This window comes from Prionailurus viverrinus, chromosome C1, assembly GCF_022837055.1.
Source record: "Prionailurus viverrinus isolate Anna chromosome C1, UM_Priviv_1.0, whole genome shotgun sequence".
Lineage (NCBI taxonomy): Eukaryota > Metazoa > Chordata > Mammalia > Carnivora > Felidae > Prionailurus > Prionailurus viverrinus.
In genome coordinates this window covers 155,687,027-155,701,462 of record NC_062568.1, presented here as the reverse complement: position 1 = coordinate 155,701,462, position 14,436 = coordinate 155,687,027, and the positions used below count along the sequence as shown (strand labels likewise).

Sequence of the window (14,436 nt, the reverse complement as noted above, 5' to 3'; positions counted from 1 at the left end):
GTATAAATTTGATAATTATGCCTAACTTCTCACACATAATACTGGATAATAAATTCTAGCACTTCATGCTGTTCTTTAAATTTATTCTTTTCTTTCATAAAGATACAATTAATTTAATGTCAGTGTGCCCCAAACAACTAAATGTTAACCATCCATTACACGCTTAATTGTTTTCACCTTTGTCTTATTTTCACCCTTTTTTTCCACTAGTTTATGCATATTTGTATTTTCATTTTCCACTCATTTTTTATTCTTTTAGTGGTTATTTTTTTTTGAAGTACAGAGAGACAGACAGTGTGAGTAAGGGAGGGGCAGAGAGAGGAAGATACAGAATCTAAAGCAGGCTCCAGCCTCTGAAGTGTCAGCACAGAGCCTGACAAGGGGCTCGAACACACAAGTGGTAAGATCATGACCTGAGCCAAAGTCAGAGCCACCTACTGAGCCACCCAGGCTCATTTTTTAAATAATAAGAGAAAATCACAATAAAATGGTCAAAAAATTTTGCAAAACCACATTTGCTCAAGACAAATTTAGAGATACTCCATAGCCTATAGGAAGGCATAGTAAGAAATAAATGTTTATTAGCTGATTATAAATCTCCAAATTTGACATAGGAAAGGTCATGCATAATAATGGTGCCAATGCATAATTCACAAAAACACAGACATAGAAAAGACAAATGTATCAAAGCCAAGAGTAGCCTCTTCCGTTCACTCTATTTCACTACAATTTGCCCTTTAGTTTAGATTCCTTGGATATTTCTATGTGATGGAGAATCACACCAGTGTACCTTGAGCAGGGAGATGTAGAGAAGAGTTGAAGATGATTGGGCAGGCCTGGTAAAGAAAAGTAGCAGAATACTGATATTTACTGAGCACCGCCTATGTGCTTAAAGATGCAGTGAATTATCTCACTCTTCACAACAGCCCCTTGGCTCATCACAAAAGTATTTTTTTTTTTTTTGGCACCTGCAATGTGCCAGGTTCTGTGCTTGGTAAAGACCAGGATGGATAAGATCAAGCCAGTCTCTGCTCTTGTGAAACTCATATTCTAATTCAGAAAACAAAGAAAGAAGTAAACAAAGAAGCAAAAACAAGTTACAAATTAGGATAGGCACTGTAAAGGAAACAAATTAGATAAGGTAGAAAATAATAAGAGAAAACTACCACAGATAGGAAGCATAAGAAAGAGAGCTTTGAAAAAGTATTTAAGCCAGTAACCAAAGGAAGAAACAGAACTATATATGCAGGAAATTGAGAAAAAAAAGTGGAATACCATGTACAAAAGTCCTGGGGTGAGAAAGATCCCCATGTCTACTGAGAAATGAATAAGCTGGGGAAAGAAGAAGAAAAATCATTAGGAGGCCATCAGTAGTGACCTTGCTGAGAGACAAGTTTTGTGTGGATTAGAATAGCAGTACTCAAGATGAAGCGTAGTGAACAGTATCGAGACATATTTTGGAGGTAAGATATATTTTACAGTAGTACTTGCCACATGGGCTTCTTAATATCCCCTACTTTAGCAGATGAGAAATAACCTAAAAAGTTAGGAGATTAACCAAGGGTCTTACAGGAAATAACTTCAGGATGGGGGTTATGAACCCTGCCTTCCTTAAAGTCCTTTCCATGCATCGTACTTCCTAGCTTTATTAATTCAAGGTCAATGCAGGTTTACAGAATCCTAAAAGTAGAACCTTTTGCCAGTCTGATGATTCTGAATTCAAATATGCTTTAATAACCTGGACAGCATACAGATTTTTAGTTCACAAATCCATAACTTCATTTCATCTAAAAAAGGCACCAAGTTCTACAAGCTCTCCAGATATAGTTGTTCTGCACAAAATACCAAAACACTTTGCATTTCTTCCAGCGATGTGCAGTGTTAACACCATGTATATGAAAATTTTTCCATTGACTAAAGCAGCAATTTGTAGCAATTGTGAACCATATGCTGTTAAGTCTAAACTGGGTAATTTCAGTGACCAACCCATTTTTTCATCTTTGCTAAAAATATGCCTGTATCCCCCCATATTTAAAATGGCCCTGGTTGCTGAAAGTCTCCGACCATGCCAAGTAAGTCAACACAAGAAAAAGGTTTAAAATAAGCACTTGGTCTGAAAAATTGAGCCGAAAAGGACTTTGCTTTCTAAACTCAGTACTTCTGCACTTAATTTCTTCGTTTTTATTCTGTCCTTACTGTTGAGATTCTGGGGGATATATTAGTGCTGATTGCTAGTACTTCCATTTCATCTTTTGTCTCAGAATGTGGTGAGATTATTTTCCTCTTCAATTGGCTCAGCATGCTACTTGCTCTAGAAGCGAGTGGGTGCCTCTCTAAGGCTCTGCCTTTTGCTACCACTGGCCCAGCCATGTTGGGAGCCTCGGTTAGCCCGAGTCTCTGATGGAGACGACCTGAGGCCCGGTCTCACACCCAACCCCCCACAGGCAGGCTAGGCGAGGGCAAACAAACTTTTGTTGTTTCAAGAAACTAAGATTTGGGGTTTTATTGTTGTTGCTGCTGCTAATGTATGCCCTCGTTTTCTTCACATTCTTTAGGTGAAGGAAATACAAATCTCCAAATTAGGGAAGTTTGACAGGCAGTATAGTTGGCAGACGGTCAGGAAGTCTGCATTCAGATAATCTGTTTTTAATCATTCTTTGCACTTTGCCTGCTCACCCACCCCTCTTTTTTCTCAGCTGTAAAAAGCGACAATCATGTAAGTGCGGTATGACGGTTTGTCAAGTGCCTAGCAGGATGCCAAACCATAGATGATGGTTAAAATGAGAATAGGCATCCTTGAGAAGAGTAGTGGTTAATAGACTAAAAATCTAGAGGGATATATACCCACGTACTTCCGACTGAATCTGAAGAGACTGCAAAAATGGCAGAAAAAATGGCCATTTATCCCCTCACTCCCCTCCTATCCCTGGAAGCTTCTCCCTAGTCACAAGTGCACCTTTTTGTCCCTTTCTGTGTACCTGATGCTCTCTGCCCTCCTCCAACTCCTCTGTCACAAACTGCTCCCAGGGAACAATGCACACCACTCGTCAAATCATTCATTAAAGTAACCACGTTTCCCCAAGACTTAACTTTTGTTACAAGACTAAAGCTCCAACATAGTATTTTTGGCCTTAGGTGGAAAACAGCAATGGGAAACTTTTCACCTGAACCCAGGACGACAGAGAGGATGCCTCTAGTTTGTTAGGTCCACTAAGCTGGGTGGGTTTCCTGGTTAGTCTTTAGACAAGACTTTCATGAAGCTGTCCAGAGTGTGCTGGGAAAAGTACGATAGTTTGGCAGGGTCTTCTGTGGGCTCAGGACCAGCAGTGCTAGCACTGTGTTTGCATGACTCTTGAAATGGACAGGGGCCTCTGTACTGTCTTCATACTAAGCCTGACAGCAATTCTGCAAAAGGGTGTAAAGAACTTTGTTACAGATGATGAACTGAAGCTTAAGCTTTTACAGTCATTTCCCAAGTTCACATAGATGGAGAGTAGAGGAAGATGTATCCCAAACCAGCAACTCTGATTTCCAGGCTAATCCCCTCTTTCCCTTCACCAACACAGCTTTCTGCCTCTGGAGGAGTAAATGCAATGTTGTCTCTTGATCTTCATAGCATATGCTATCACAGAATGCAGATATCTCTTTTTAGTAGTAGATGGTAACATGAAATTATGTTTTCTACATTTATAAGATAACTAAAAGAGAGAGGGGGGAAAAGAATGAGAGTTTAAAAAAAACACTACAAATGTACTCTTGAATATGAAATTAAGTTGAGGTATCCTGTACAGCCATGTGTTCTAGCTAAAAAAAAAATCCCACTGCTTCAGGTCATTTTCATCTTCTCCTACATGAAGAAAGACAGAAGGAAATAGGGAAGGATGCTACATTTTTAAGTCCCATCATTTTTCTAAGAAACTATCATTGTTTTCTGGTAGCTAATATAATTTCTAACATCTTATCTATTTGCAAACTGTTTTAAACATTGGAAACATCTTAAAGGTTACAGTGAAAAGACAAGATTTGTAGCCAAACAAACCTGGGTTTGAATACTAATTCCACCATCTAAAGTTATAGACCTTGGGAAAGTGAGTTAATTAAGCCCCACTCTAGAGATGGGCCTCAAGCTTCTCATCTCTAAAATAGAAGTTTACAGTAACAATCTCATAGAACAGCAGTGAGTATTATATGAGATAGTGAGTATAAATCACTTATATATTGAAACATTTTTAAATGTTACTTCTCCTTTCCTTTTGCATCATATAGTTCTGTAATTTTTATTCCCAAGTAACACACAATCAAGTGGATTTTATTGATTTAATAGATATTTGAAAGAAGGAGAGAAAGAAAGAAAGAGGAAGAAAGAAAGAGGAAAGGAAAGATGGAAGGAAGAAAGGAAAATTGCAGGCCAATATCCCTGATTAATATAGATGCAAAAATCCTCAACAAAATATTAGCAAACCAAATTCAACAGTACATTAAAAGAATCATACACCATGAAAAAGTGAGATTTATTCTAGGGATGCAAGAGGGTTTAATATCTGCAAGCCAATCAATGAAATACACCACACTGACAAAATGAAAAGATAAAAATCGTATGATCACCTTAAGGAGGGAAGAAGGGAGGGAGGAAGAGAAAGAAAAATCTTTAAGGACAACAGTTCTAAAATGAAGTGGAGATAGTTTCCTTCTCTGAATGGTCTGTTATTGTTCTGTCAGCAGAGATTGGAAGCACTTGGAGTTATCCTGTCCTTGTCCTCTTTCCCCAGTAGTGACATAAGTAAGAGATATAAAAACTTTTTGTAACGCTTCTGACAATATCATGAGAAATTGGTCATTTGTTCATGAAGCAGAACATCCTGCTTGAAAGACTTTTAGCTCCTTTTGATTTTGTCATTTATTCACCACTGGAATTGTTACAGAAATACATTTTAGGGCCACTGATCTCATCCTTGCACAAAATTATACATTTATGTTTCAGACAACTGACCAGGTTTCTAATGTAAATCTAAGAGACAGAGGAATTTTCCAATGCCCAGTCTAAGATTGGTCTTAACTAAACCTTTGCTCTTTGTGCTACTTCTGGTAGCGATTTCCTTCCTCATCTTGGAGGAGAACATCTACAGGTTTGGGCAGCTGTCTCCACCCTAAAGAAGGACTAGTTTCTTTTATAGTTTCAGAGTCTTAAATGTGAAATGTGAGGTTAAGTACATGGTAGGTGTTGTCAAATGGAGCATATCAATGCAGTTCCTCTATTTCCTACAACCATTAGTATTTGGACAGATACCCTGGGTAATTGTAGGCATTTATAATTAGGTTTTGATGGGGAACCATTTCAAGAAAATGATTTAGTCAGCTGTGAACCAGATTGTTAGGCAAATCTCCCACCCAACTGAAAACACAGAAAGGCATGTTGATACAAAGAGAACTTTAGAACTATGCTGAAAGTTCCATTATTTTGCCAAAAACAATTGCATCACTTCCTAGGAACATAATTACATGTCTCATGAACCTCTATTTTTCTTTTTAAAAAGTACAGCCAATGGGATTTTATTGGCACAACCTGTAGCTCAGGATCAGAGTTACAATATGTGCATCAAAAGCAAAGGCTGGGCAATGTTCTGTGTGATCATGAATAGCATTTAGAGGCCTCCAAAGTTCCAACATGAACTGGTGTCAACAGTTGGGCGTTGACATTAAAAAGACTAGAGAGGCATTTGACCCTCAACCCAAGATGAGACTTTAAAGAGGTTTTTTTTTTATGTTTATTTACTTAGAGAGAGAGAGAGAGAGAGAGAGAGAGAGAGAGAGAAGAGGCAGAGAGAGAATCCCAAGCAGGCTCCATGCTATCAGCACAGAGCCTGTCTTGGGGCTTGATCTCACAAACCATGAGATCGTGACCTGAACCAAACCAAGAGTTGGGATGCTTAACCAACTGAGCCACTCAGGCACCCCCAAGATGAGACTTTAATTAGCAGACAATACAGAGATGCAAATGCCTGTTATTTTCTTTTGAAGGCTTATCCATGTACAAGCACAAAATTGTAATTAAAGATCTCCAAATAACCAAATTTAACTCAAGAAGGCAATGGCTGGACTACCATTACCCTCAGTGCTCACTACTAGCATCATATTGCTGTTTGAATGCCTCCTTCAAATGACTTTGTAAATCCTTCATTATCTTCTTTTAAATGGGTAGCATCTAGCATTCCTTAAACCTTCAACCTCTAAGTGAATATATTGCTTTTATTTGGAAACTACCAGGGAAGAAACCTGACTGTTCAAAACAGTGAAATCAACTTAAGTTGATAACTTATGTACAGGAATTCCTACAACCTCCTACTCTTTCCAACATAGAGCACTTTGACTTTAGTCTAATTGGGTCACTTATAATCTGCTAAAAACAACACAAATATCTTTCCCAACACTTGTTTATGAGCTTTATATTATCTATTTATTTACTGGAAAAACTTCCAGGTATTTTAATGTCAGAAATATGATCACTTTTGAATTGTCTTTCCTAACTGGAGCCAGGGCTGGCATACATCATTGAGATTTTTATTCAGTCCCTAAACCCATTACATACAGAAGCTGCATCATTTTAGGTCTTATTATTTTGGATTTTACATGTAGCCTTCTCTCTAAATCAACCAACACATCTGTTATGGGTTGAATTGTCTCCTTTACCCCAATCAAATTCCTACGTTGCAGTTCTAACCCCCAGTATATCAAAATGTGATCTTATTTGAAAATAGGGTCATTGCAGATGCAGTTAGTTAACATGAGGTCATACTGGAATAGACTGTTCCACTATGACTGGTGTTCTTATAAAAAGGAGAAAATTGGATATAAGACACACACTATGTGGGGTGATATGTCTACAAGCCAGGGAATGCCAAACATAGTTAGCAAACCACCAGAAACTGGGAGGGTAGCATGGAACAGATTCTCCCTGATGCTCAGAGAAGGAACCAACCCTACCAACTCCTTGGTCTTTCAGTCTCCAAAACTGCAAGAAATAAATGTAAGCCACCCAGTCAGTGGTTCTTTGTTATGGAAGCCTAGGAAACTAACACACCTTCTTCACTAGTGTGCCAGCGAATAATCTCATTAGTGATTCCTTTTTTAATCTCTGCTCCTGTGTATTAAATGGGAATATGTGCATGTTACCAGTGATCCCAGGAGTTATCTTCAAAATGATGGCTATTTTTAAAATGGATATCTCTAAGCATTCCTTTGGCCTTCCAAAAGATGAAAAATGGTGAGACTTGGAAGGAAAGCAAGACACTTTGTCTTCTTCTTATACCTTCCTTTAAAAAATATTGTAGCAGCCCACTGGGTACATACTAATAGTGAAAAACATTCTGATAGAACTATGAGCATCAATCATAAGTGCAGCCAATTGGGCATTCAACTAATGTCTTTAAGGTGGGAGCTAAGCAACGGAAGGATTTCAAGTAAGAAAATAAACAATGAAGTATCTTTGCTATCAGGAAGGAGAGAAGGCCATGGCTTTCATCATTTGGGAAACCAAATAAGATCCACAAAAACAAACTACTGCTTAGAAAATAGAAAAGGAGGTAGTAGTATCAAGGGAAGATCAGTAGTCAGCACCTGGACTGAAACCTTGACTTTCCTAGTCCTAGAAGAATTTGGACTAAGGCAAATTTCCTACTACCACTACATTCCCAGCTTCCAGATCTTTGAGCCACGTTTGATATGTGTAGTTGTCAAACTACTAATGGCAATTCAAGTTAACTTTTTAGAGGACATTTGGAGATTTGCAAAGAGTTTGTAGCAAAATTTCTTGGGGCCCTATTACGATCATGTGTTGCTTTGGCACACATGTAATTCCTATCAGATCCAGATTCCGGCCACTTACTCAAAATTGAAGCATCCTGTAAATGCCTTTCTTGGGGCCATATGTTACCTCTGGGGATTTATAGTGGTCTTAGGAATAACGGCCTCACATGTATCATCGCTAATCTTTGCAGCAACCCTACAAGGTAGGTGTTACTTACCCTGATTTATAAATAATGAAACTGAGGCTAAGGGAAATTAAATATAGAGTCTCCAAGGTCACATAATTACCTACTGTAAGTCAGGATTCAAATCTAGGACTGTCCAACCTTAAAGTCTGAGCTATTTCTACAAGCTTGCACTATTCTGCCTTTGAAGAAATGCTGGATCTAGTTAGAGAGCAATATTGCAGTTTGTTATTTCTCCTTGAGTTTCTAAGATTGCATTTAAATTTTTGTCAAGTGAGATAAGGTTGTGGCACTCTTTCTCAGCTTTGTCTGTTACCTCCACAGAATCTCTGCCAATGCCAAGTGTAAATTTAAACTAGTTATGTGCCTAGAAAGCCAACCACTGAATGGTTATTCTGAAAGTGTGGCTAACTGCCTGCCTTAAGTAACATATGGACAGTTTGGGCCTTGAATAATCTTGAGTTATTGCTTTTGCTCAAACTCATAGCTCATTGTTGCATATCTTCCTTCTGTTCTTTCTTTCACCAGCAAGGACTTGTTGAATGCCAAGTCTATGTCATACACCAGACATGGAGATGAAAAACATATTCCCTGCCTAGGCTATGCAAAGAAGATGGGTAAATAAACCAACAAATTAAAGCACAGACAATTATTTTATCATTAAGATGTCCTACAAGAAGTGAAACTTGAGCTGAAACTCATGAAAGCCGAGTTATGGTTAATCATATCGAGAAGAGAAGGGAATATCTAGCATAGAAGGAACAGCATGGGCAAAGCATAAAGGCATGGGATTTTAGTTTAGCGTTGCTGGAAAATAGGCTGATGTGGAAGAAGACAACAGAGGCTCAGCAGAGACTAGATTGTAGAAAGTTCTCTGGACTAAGCTAAGTTTTCTTAACCTTACCCTGAAGGCCATAGGAAAATATTAAGGATGTTAAGAATGAAAACAACATGAACAGATTTTCATTTCATTAACAAAATTTCACAGTGACAGAAAATGTGGAGGATAACTGGAGGTCCCAAGACTGGACACAGGACACCAGTTACTGGGGTAAGTAAGATGGGAAATGATGGAAGCCTAGATTTAGACCATGGGTGTGAAGATGGAGAGACAGAATTAAGAAATACTTGTAGAACTAACAGACCTTAAAGGATGGTTAGATCTATAAAGAGGTTGGGCACCTGGGTGGCTCAGTTGTTTAAACGTCTGACTTCAGCTCAGGTCATGATCTCATGGTTTGTGGGTTCAAGCCCCACACTGGGCTCTGTGCTGACAGCTCAGAGCTTGGAGCCTGCTTCACATTCTGTGTCTCCCTCTCTCTCTGACCATCCCCCACCCATTCTCTCTCTCTCTCTCTCTCTCTCTCTCTCTCTCTTTCTCTATTTCTCTCTCTCTCTCTCTCTCTCTCTCTCTCTCTCTCTCAAAAATAAACACTTGGGGTGCCTGGGTGGCTCAGTTGGTTGAGGGTCCGACTTTCGCTCAGGTCAGGATCTCACAGTTTTTGAGTTCGAGCCCCACGTCGGGTTCTGTGCTGACAGCTCAGAGCCTGGAGCCTGCTTAGGATTCTGTGTCTCCTTCTCTCTCTGCTCCTCCCCTGCTCATGCTCTGTCTCTCTCTCTCTCAAAAATAAATAAAGATTAAAATTTTTTTTAAATAAATAAACATTAAAAAAATAGATTCTCCCTCTACCCCTCCGCTTAGCTCACGCTCCCGCTCACTCTCTAAAAGAAATAAAATGAAAACAAAACAAAACAAAACTTATAGAAAGGAGGTTAACTCAGCCATTTGTTTTCCTTTATTCCAAAGTCTTACTAAGAATATATTACTGTCTTTTCCCCATTCTCTGTTTATTTTCTTGGTATAATGTTCACTTAATTTTGCTTGCATATCTCTTATTCTTCACAACTACCAGAAGCATTATCACCCACTACCACCAACCCAGCAGTCAGCAAGTATTTTTGGAGCACATATTACTAAATCATACTTTGTCCAATCTTGTAACAAATTTATAATCCTCTCTTTTATTCCTGAATTTCTATTAGTAGTCTCTGTTTGGTTTAATCCTGTATTTTTAGTGGACTGTGCTTTCCTTTCTTTTTCTCTTTTTAATTTGAGATAGCATGAGAAAGGGGGAGAGGGGAAGTGGGAGAGAGAGAGAGAGAGAGAGAGAGAGAGAGAGAGAATCTTAAGCAGGCGCCAAACTCAATGTGGAGCCCAGTGCGAGGCTCCAATCAATGACCCTGGAATCATAACTTGAGCCAAAGTCAAAAGTCAGATGCTCAACTGACTAAGCCACCCAGGTGCCCCAAAGGCATTGTGTTTTCTTAAGTGTGTAATTTTTTCTTCCCTTCCTGTGCCATAGTATTTCAGTGCTTAAATTTTCTCTGTACACCCGCATTTTTAAAAATTATTTACTCAAGACAATGCTGCACAAATATTTCTAGTCCATTTTTAAAGCATTTAAAAGGATTTAACATTTAAGTTGTAAGTTAAATCAATAAACTGATAAAAACCATAATCGGCAACTACTTTCATTAGTAAGTTAACTTAACTTTCATTAAGAAAACATTAACTACTTAACTTTCATTAAGAAAGCGACTAAAGATTGTTATTCATTTGCTTAGGCTCTGGTGTACTTATTTCCAATAAATAAATAAATAGCACTATACTTTGTTCAAAGAATTCACAAGATGAAAATTTTTTAGATCCTCATATGTGTAAATTATACCCATTTTATTCCACGGGCTATATATCTCAAGATACAAAGTTAAAATTCAGCTCCTGTACCACGGTAAGAAATGGCATAGTTAACTAGAAGGCAAGTTATTTTGGGACACATGGGTGGCTCAGGTCATGAACTCACAGTTTGTGAGTTTGAGTCCCACATTGGGCTCCCCTGCTGACAACTTGAAGCCTGCTTGGGATTCTTTCTCTCTCCTTTTCTCTACCCCTCCCCCGCACCAGCAGGGGCTGCGTAGAGAAAGAGAGGGGGACAGAAGATCTGAAGTGGGCTCTGTACTGACAGCAGAGAGCCCAATGTGGGACTTGAACTCAAGAGCCCCAAGATCATGACCTGAGCCAAAGTCGGATGCTCAACCGACTGAGAAATCCAGGCACCCCAAGACAAGTTATTTTAAATGCAGGCTTATATTTATCTTATTTATTCTTTTTCTAAAAGTAATAATTCTACACTCAACAAATATTTACAGTTGTTTTCAGGGCACCTGGGTGGCTCAGTCAGTTAAGCACCTGACTTTGGCTCAGGTCATGATCTTGCAGTTCATGAGTTTGAGCCCTTTGTCAGGCTCTGTGCTGACAGCTTAGAGCCTGGAGCCTGCTTCAGATTCTTTCTCTCTCTCTCTCTCTCTCTCTCTCTCTCTGTCTCTGTCTCAAAAATAAAATAAAAAATATTTTTAAATATTTATAGTTGTTTTCTTCAAGAAATATAAAAGACTCCCTTGTATCACTCAAATTTAAAGACTACCTCAAATGGCATAACATAGACTTTTAACTATAGAGAACAAACTGTGGTTACCAGAGGGATAGGTGAGGGGATGGGTGAAACAAGTCAATGGGATTAAGAGTACACTTAAAATAATGAGCATGGAGTAATGTATAGAATTGTTGAATCACTATATTGTACACCTGAAACTAATATAACACTATATGTTACCTATATTGGGATTAATTATTTTTGAATGGCATAACATCAAAGAGGAAAAGTAAATGGAGAAACAACTGTCCGCTAAATGCCACCCTTACCCATAGTGTGCATACCTAGTTGTCCTAAGCATTACTTACACAGATTGCAGTCTCGTCACTTAGCCTCTCCATCAAGTTTTTATTGAGTAAATTCTATGAGCTTTGCTCTGTGCTAGGCTCTGTAGATACAAGAGATACATAAAACACGGGTCCTGCCCACAAGGAGCTTACAATGTGATTGGGAGTTTTGTTAAACAAACTATAAAAGCTCTTAAAAATACATTTTGTACAAACTATTTTTATATAAAAAGGCACTTCAGATAATGAAAAAGAAAAGCCTTAGAACCTGAATGAAATGCAGCCACATTTTTATCCATGGATGAGCCTAGAGATATTTTGAATTAACAAAATATTCAGTAAAAATCTAGATTAATGAAAAATATAAGCACAAATATTTTTAGGACAACAATTAAACATTTAAGTAATGATAGTAATTAAGAGTATATCAAGCTAGGTATATTTTATACAGATGTTTAAAGTACCTGAATAATTACCATTGTCTTTACAATACATTTCTTTTGAATGTCCTTCCAACTACTGAGAATGTTGAAAAAAACTTTTGTTCTCTTGGTTTATATGGTTCCTTTATAACCTGGGTTTTATTATTTATTTCATTTTTAAAAACCATTCGTATAGACAGTAAAAATGTGGATTAATTCAACTCTTACTGAATTTTCATATCTTTTATGGACCAAAGTCCCCTTATAGCTATAAGACACATATACACATTTACATATAAAAGATAATGACTCTAATTTTCTCCTCCTTCCTTGGGAGAATTTGGATAAACATAGCTTCTGATGGAAGCCCAATCATCTAATCCTAACATGCTCTGTTTCCGTAGCTCACCCTGGCCCTACGCCATTCCTCTTCAGACTACCCAGCCCAACCCCTTCTGGAGCAGAAGAGCTGGGTGTTTGCTTGTTTTTGTTTGTTTGTTTGTTTGTTTGTTTGTTTCACACTGGGCTGCAGTGGTGCTGTACTAAAGCACTGGCTCTGCAATAGGATGGAGGCGGGCATAGGCACGAGTTCATTGTTCCAAAGCAAACGTCATAGGTCTAAAATTACACAGAATATATTATACGTAGTCAGGAACCAAGTCTATAAAAGTCACCTGTAAAGCATTTTAACATCACAGGTTTGTTTGCATATGTTTTCCACAGAGCTTCACAGTAGGTACTATAATTACAATAAAACTGTAGATCAAGCCCCATTTCTCCACACGTGACCTCTTTGGCAGAAATTTATTTTATTCTGAAGGCTAATTCTATTCTCAGCGTAATCTCATTACATAATTATGAGAATCCATGTTTCTGGAAGATAATTTTAAAAAGGAAGATGAAAGCCCTTGTTAAAAGTCAGTAAGTGTGTTGCTGAATCATGATTCAGAATATTTGAGAACATCTGTTACAGAACTTATTTAGGGTGAATTTAGTATGAAATGGATATATTTCTGTGGATTAAAAATGAAAGTACCAAAAGTATTTTACACTGGCATATACCATCTCTCCATTAGATTTCAAACTAATTTGACAGAAATCATTTCTAATTGTGTGAGAACTCTTTACCAAATAGTAGTGATTTTTCAAACTTTTCCAATCATTTTATTACTTGATGACTTTCACATATAGCGTTTTAATAAACATTATTGTATTAAACTGCATGTGATTATTCTGCCTGGATGTAGCTTTGTGTGTGGGGGAAGAGTAGAGTGTGCAAGCAAGGGAGAGGCAGAGGGAGAGAGAGAGAGAGAGAGAGAGAGAGAGAGAGAGAGAGAAAGAGAGAGAGAGAGAGAGAGACAGAGAGACAGAGAGACAGAGAATCTTAAGCAGGTTCCATGCTCAGTATGGAGCCTGACGCGGGGCTGATTCCATGACAGTGGCATCACAACCTGAGTGGAAACCAGGAGTCAGATGCTCAACCAACTGAATCACCCAGGCGCCCCTGGATGTAGCGTTTTTAAATCAGGAAAGTTTAACATAAAATTTCCCGAGTTGAATAGAAACATGGAAACAAAGAGCTTTCTTTCCATAACATTCATTTAAATTTGCAACTGCTAATATTGTACGTAAACGTTGCCTTTGTTGAGAATTTACCAATTAAGGCCCATCTTTCTTGGTGTCAAATACTGCACTAGTGTTAAGAGACCTATGGAGAAAATGTAAGAAAAGGATCCTGTCCACCATGAAATAGAATTTTGTTAAGGGGAAAAGACATATATAATGAAAATATTTCAAGGATAATATAGAAATCATCAAAATGAACACTATATAACTTCAGAGTGGGATAGGAAGAGAACAAAGAAACTTAAATTTCAAGGCCTAAGGACAAGGTGAGATTGCACATGTGGGAGATGGGTAGGTTTTGCGTGGGGAAAAATAATCGTGAAGTATTATAAACAAGAATAGCACCAAGAGATTTGAAGTTGATTCTGTCCATGACATTTAAACATACATAGTCAGGAAACCAGTTTGTATAGTTGAAACTGAGAACTCATATTCTATAGCTGGAGATAAGTCTGGATGAAGAATTAATCACAGTTAATACTTGTTGAGTATCTACTGTGTAAGGCTCACTTTACATACATTATCACAATAACCCCATTACAGGTAAGTATCATTATCTTTAATTTGTAGATTAATTCATTGAGATTCAATGAAATTAATTAAATTTCTCAAGCTCACA

At 37.9% G+C, this 14,436-nt stretch overlaps 1 protein-coding gene across 1 annotated transcript in view; it reads right to left on the bottom strand.

The window, feature by feature from the left end:
* The window catches only part of PTGER3 (prostaglandin E receptor 3), a 180,360-nt gene that overhangs the window by 86,229 nt on the left and 79,695 nt on the right, over positions 1-14,436 (bottom strand). The gene's annotated exons all lie outside the window — the stretch shown is intronic.